Genomic DNA, 6,231 nt, shown 5'->3' with positions numbered 1-6,231 from the left:
AATAAAGAATACAAAATATTTATAGGATCAGATAAGGATTAGGCTGTAGTAATTATGATTTTATACTCATGGTTCCTTGATCCCCAGAAAACTTATTTTCACCATCTTCCTGGCTAACCAAGGGCATCATTGTTCCATGTAACCTTTGTCTGAACTCTTTTTCCTCATCTCCCTCTTGAGAGAGCCCTGGAATGAGATAATTATCTCACAAGCTCTGATTTTCAACAGAGTTCCCGTAAGCACGTTACTGAAAATGGCAAGTCCACAGATGCGGTAGAGGCTGATGTGAGTTTTCTGACAATGGGGCAAGGAGTGAGTGCAACCTGACCCTTGATTTGGTTTATTAAATATGATTATATTCACACTGGCGGTCCTTAAGGCCAATAAAGCTCTAAAGGAGGAGATAATATTTGATAAGCTTTAGGAACTTTGCCCAGATCCTCACTGGATCTTTATCCTGATGTTTATTTTTTCCACTAACATTAGAATAAATTCTAGCCAGGAGATAGTAAGGAGAGGGATTGTTCCACTGGTTTAAAAATAATCATGGTCCATTTCTTGATGCCTCCTATGTGTGCTGTACTCCATTAAATGCTATCCTGTGTGCATTATTTTGCTTAATTTTCAACTATCATAAGAGGCATTTGAACTGCATTTTACAATCGATAAAAATTTATTTTCAGAGAGTTGAGGTAACTTCAGTTCACGGGAGCTGGTAAGTGACAGCTGAAGTTCAGCACTTTGTAGGAGATGCGTGACTGATACCAACTGACAAAAGTGACTGATAGCTCTTATTAGGGTCTCTCATAATATCTTTACAAATAATGTCCTTTTGGCTTTGTTAGGCCCCCTTTCGAAAGAGACAAGTCTCATGACAAATTATTAATGCTCAACATAAGCCGGGGAGGTTAACTTAGGCCTCTTGGCTCTTCCACTGTTTCCCTGTTCCTTGGTTGCCCTGTTATTTGACAAGCTTGGACAAGCCGTAGCATAACCTCCTCATAAGGGAGACACCGGCAGGCGCATCAGGGTCAGGAGAGGGGCTGAAGTGCTTTTCTGGGTAATGGACAGTTTTGCCTTTTTGATTTGATGCCTAATGGAGTGTTCCTCTTTGATCGATGTGGAGTAGATGTGTTCTGCATGAGATCAGGGAGAAGGTAGTGGTGTGTAAGTACTTGGAATTCTGGCCCCCCTCCTGGGGTGTGCTTGTGGTCTGGCTTCATTCAGCCCCAGTATCCAAACTGCCCAAACATGCAGGTTCCATGCATTTGAGGGCCGTCCTTAGCAGTGAACTTGAGGAGGGTGGTTCACTGTAGTTCTTAGGGCCCACGATCTGGAGACCCTTACGCTCTCAGCTCTGTTCTGGAGAGACCCTAAGCGAATCTATCCCAGTTGAGGAAATGTCTGTGACCGAGTGTGTCCGGAGGCTCCGGCATTAATGCCCTGATTGCCAAGGTGTCAGATATTAGATATTATATTAGATATTAGTATCTAATAGATACTATTAGATATTAGTATCTAATATTAGATATTAGATACTAGATATTAACAGTGACTGCTTTTTCTGGTCAAGGATCTGGATGTGCCTTTTTTGCACCGCAGACCAAGCCCTCTAGATGTTTATTGTGTCTCCTGTTTTGTTAAAGAATAGGCCACATTGGGTGATTTCTCAAGAGCGTTCCAAGAAATTAGTAAGGGAAACAATAAGAAACAGTGATAATGATAGTGGTAGTTTATTGGGGATCTGCTACATGCTGGATGTTTTCTCTGTGTCCTCTCCAGCCCTCCCAAGTAGCCTTCCGAGGTAGGTGTTGGCTCATTTAAAGATGAAAAACCTGACACTGGCAAGCTCACACTGTTCAGTTAATAGGTTGTAGAGCTAGAATTCTAGCTCACACCTGTCTGACATCAGTGCCCAAGCTCATTTCACTAGGTCATGCTGTCTTTCTGTGAGAAGTGATTCTAAGAATTTTAATAAACATGTTGATTGTAGTGCCATTTTGTCTAGAATGATTGTAACAGACAGCACCATTTCAAGTAGCATTTCAAGAATTTAGCAGATGGATGTCCTAATTCAGCAAGCACCATCTAACGAGTGCCTGTTAAGTGCCTGACACTCACTGTTCAAGGGCCTAGAAATCCACAGCTGAGTCCATACATTCAACAAATATTCATCGAGCACCTGCTGGGTGCCAAGCAGTCTTCTAGACAATGGGGTTACTGGCGCTTGGAGCCTCCAGTGGAAGAAAGCAGATAAAGAGCAACATAAATCGGTAAAATATTTCATATAGTAGTTTAGTGATAAATGTTATGGAGAAGAAAAGAGCAGGAAAGGAGGAGAGGCCGTGGAGGGAGTTAATAGGGAAGGCCTCACTGAGGTGGTAAATTCAAGCGAAGACTTCAATGAGGTGGGGGAATGAGCCAAGGGAGAACATTCCAGGTGGAATTGCAGGCCCTGGAGGGGCATGTCCTGCTCTTTCAGTGGAATGATGGAGAGGTCAGCCAGGCTGGCCAGAGCAGGTAAGCGGGAGAGAAGTAGAAGACTGGGGTGGAGGGGGGGCACCTGTGGATCATTTTTTAGGTAGGCCATTATGACTGCAGTTTACTCTTCCTGAAATGGGGAGTCATTGGAGGAGTTTGAGTGGAGAAGTGACATGATTTGCTTTATTGTCCCAAAGGATCACCCTGGCTCTTGGCAAGTGCAGAGGTAGGGAGACCAGTTGGAAGGATAATGGAGTAACTAACAAGCAAAGATGGTGGGCTGGATGGAGGGCCAGTGGTGTAGGTGAAGGTGTGTGGAAGGGGGGGGGGGGGCTGTGGGAGGTAGAGCCACAGGATTTACTGAAAGGACTTAATGTGAACATCTTTGGGGGGTGCCTGGGTGGCTCAGTCAGTTGGGCATCTGCCTTCATGATGGTCATGATCCTAGGGCGCTGGGATGGAGTCCCACATTGGGCTCCTTGTTTGGCGGGGAGCCTGCTTCTCCCTCTGCCTGCTGCTCTCCCTGCTTGTACTCTCTCCCTGGCAAATAAATAAAATCTTAAAAAAAAAAAAAATGTGGACCTCTTTGTTAGATTTTTTTGCAACTGTATTTTCTTTGGCTTGAGACTTCTCAAAAGATAGATTGGCCAGTGGGGTAAGAGTCAGGGACAACATGGTTCAGGGGAGAAAACTTGGGAGTTCGCTCTTAGACACCCTCGGTTTGAGATCGACTTCCAGTACAGAATGAGAGTAAAAACCATTCCTTGCCTTTCAGACTCGTGTGTCTGGTAGCAGAGACTCTCAGAAGCAAATGTTGCTACCAGTACAGGGAGATTCACAGAATGGTGGGAATGTGCATGAGCAGAGTGGTCGTCCAGCTAAGACTGTTTCTGGGGACAGGGAGACAGCATCCAAGCTGGGGAGTAGGGTCAGAGCCAAAGCATAACGCTCAGTAGTGCTTGGGGAAAGTGGGTGGATTGGAAGCTTCTAGGGGCTGTGCATTCAAGGGCCTGGGGCTCTTGAAGAACAACAAGCCATTCAGTAGGCCATGATTGCTGAAGCTCATGTTGGGAGGATGAAAGTGAGGTTTGAGGGTCAGGAAGGCTCAGGATGTGGCTGCCCTTAGTGTGGCATCAGGGAGAAGAAAGGGATGGGGAGCTATTGAAAATACTTGATAGCACAGAAAGAAATAGCCTCTCAAGTCCAAACTTGTAACAGCCCAGCCAGGGACAAAGACCAGTAGAAAACATTAGCAAGTAGGTTATAATCTGTGGCCTTATTCTGTTGCTATTTTATATGCTTTTCATAAGCAGTGTTTCTCAAGCTATAAAAATGCTATGTTCTGAGTTCTTAGCTGGAATAGTAGATCACAGACTGACTTTGGTGAAAGGTGTCTCAGATCTCCTTGAACTCAGTGTTGGCTCTGCTCCTATCGTCCTCAGCTGTCAGGGGGGCCAGGATGAAAAGAATATAGTCACGATGTTATCAGAAAAGGATGTGACCATTTGCTTAACATCCAGGGTTGGGTAAATAAGAGATTTGGCCATGAAGGCTTTGAAAAAAAAAAAAAAGAAGATTTTGGTGTATCTATTACCTCTTCTGTTGGGTGACAAGACCCTGACTTCACTGGCAAGTGCCCAGCAGTTTTTGTGGAATTGTGTTGAAAATGTTGGGTGAGCGCTAGTCGGGTGTCCAGATGGGAGTTGCTACTAAGGCAAGAACCGAAGGTGGCCCGTGAATCATAATTAGCAAGGTTTTATTTTCCCTCCTTTCTTTCTCTCTTCCACTATTCTTCCTCTCCATCCCCAACTGTCCTCCCCTGGATGGAAACCCGTTTCATTTTAAAAGTGGTATTTCTTGGAAAGAAGAGCAAATAGGATTTATTTTTCCAACTTTGAGGAAATACAATGTTCTCAACCTCACTTCAGTAATAATCATCCCTGATAGAGGTGAATAATACTCTTTCCACCAATTATTCCTGAATATTCTATTGGGAAGAAGATTGAGCAGGACTAAGGCAGAAGTATATAAGTATTTTCAAATATAGCTGATAATGGGTATTACAGATTATTAAAGTGAAGACCTCAAAATGCAAAAACATAGTCTGCCTACATCTTTTGCATAAACCAGCAAAAACCCAAAATTGTGTGTGTGTGTGTGTGTGTGTGTGTGTGTAAATGCAAAAAACAGCAGAACCGCTGACTTGATTTGGTGACAGTAACCAGAAGAAGTACACATTGATATAAGCCTTGACCAGTGTCCGTGATTTGTTATCTACTTGTCATTTTTGTTTCCAGACACAGTCGATCCACAGCTTTGGGACTTTTAATTTCCTTACAGAGCAATGGTTAGCAAACTTTAGTGGAAGACTCCCCTGGGTGCTCATTAAAAGTGCAGAAATGCTGTCCCTTACTGTTCTTAATCCAGCCCACATTTTAGAGAATCCCAGAATAGCTTTTAACAATTACCTGTGCTGTGACCTGTCACCAGGGATTCTGGTTGAATCGGTGTGGGTGGAGGCCAGGCATCTGGGTGCCAGAGGTTCTCCACACCTGCAGCTAGGTCTGGGGAATATGCAATTTTACCAGAGCCCCAGGTGATTCTGATCCAAGTGGCCTGAGTGTCCTCGGCAACCTTAAAGCTTCACTGGGTTTGTTCCATCCACTGAGTGGTGGCACCAAGTCATAGTAGTGGAGCATATCCAGGTGCATTTCAGAAGTGTAATTTTAGAAGTAATCCTTTTTTCCTATAAAGAAATTTAAGTCAAAACATGGGGAAGTCACCCAGCTGAAAGGGTATTTTAAAGAAGTGATAAATAGGTCTTTACAAAGAGAGATTTTGTTGATTTGTTTTCTTCTGCTTCTAAGACCTACTTCTGTAGAAAACCTAAAAAAGGGAGTCAACCACCCAGAAATGATCACTCTTAGTATTTTGGTTTATCACTTAAATTTTGTCTTCTCATGGTGAGTCTGGTCGTTGAATCCACAGCCTTCCACAGTTCGTAGTTAGGGCTCCTCTCTCCAGCTGTGTGGCCTCTGTTGATAGTCCCCCGTCCCTTCCATCAGGAATAATGGCCTCCCTGCTCTCAGGGAATAGTTTAATCTGTCCTCGACTGTCCGCTAGATCAGAAATACCATTGAGTGTCCAGGGAAGCCAACTGCCCTGAATCTTTGAGACCCTTTCCAGGAAGGGAGTTCCCCTGGTCAGCATGTCCAGACCAATGTCATCCTCTCTTCTTATGGGTCCCAAGTTTGCGTTTGCAACTTGTTCTCATCTCCACCTGACTCTGCTCAGATCCACATTGGGGGAGCAGATGCTCCTCTCCCAGCCTGTTTGAGGACCCCTCTGGGCAGAGAAGTCTGAAAGCAAGGAATTCCTCTGGCTTCTTTACGGAGAAAGCTTTCACCTAGACAGTTACCTTGCTTCCATTTTAAATGGACAGGTTAAAGGATTTAAAATGAGTTTCACTGTGAGAGGTTTGTAATTAAAAAAAAAAATTGTCAACATAGGAAGTGAAGCAGGTGTTGCTGTAGTGAAGGCTTAAAAAAAAAAAAGAAAGAAAACCTTAGACCATAAAGAACCTGTAAAATTTTTCTTAAGATGAACCGCATTTCAGCCTTTCAGTTTTTCTTCAACTTTATTTTTGTCTGTAGGGTTTTAAGTTAATCTCCATTGAACTGGAAATATGTGGATTTAAAAATTGAAAGAGCTGTTTATTGGCTTAGTTGCCCATTAGAGAAAAAGAATATA

The sequence above is a fragment of the Martes martes genome, assembly GCF_963455335.1.
Source record: "Martes martes genome assembly, chromosome: 13".
Lineage (NCBI taxonomy): Eukaryota > Metazoa > Chordata > Mammalia > Carnivora > Mustelidae > Martes > Martes martes.
This window is presented reverse-complemented; position numbering follows the sequence as displayed.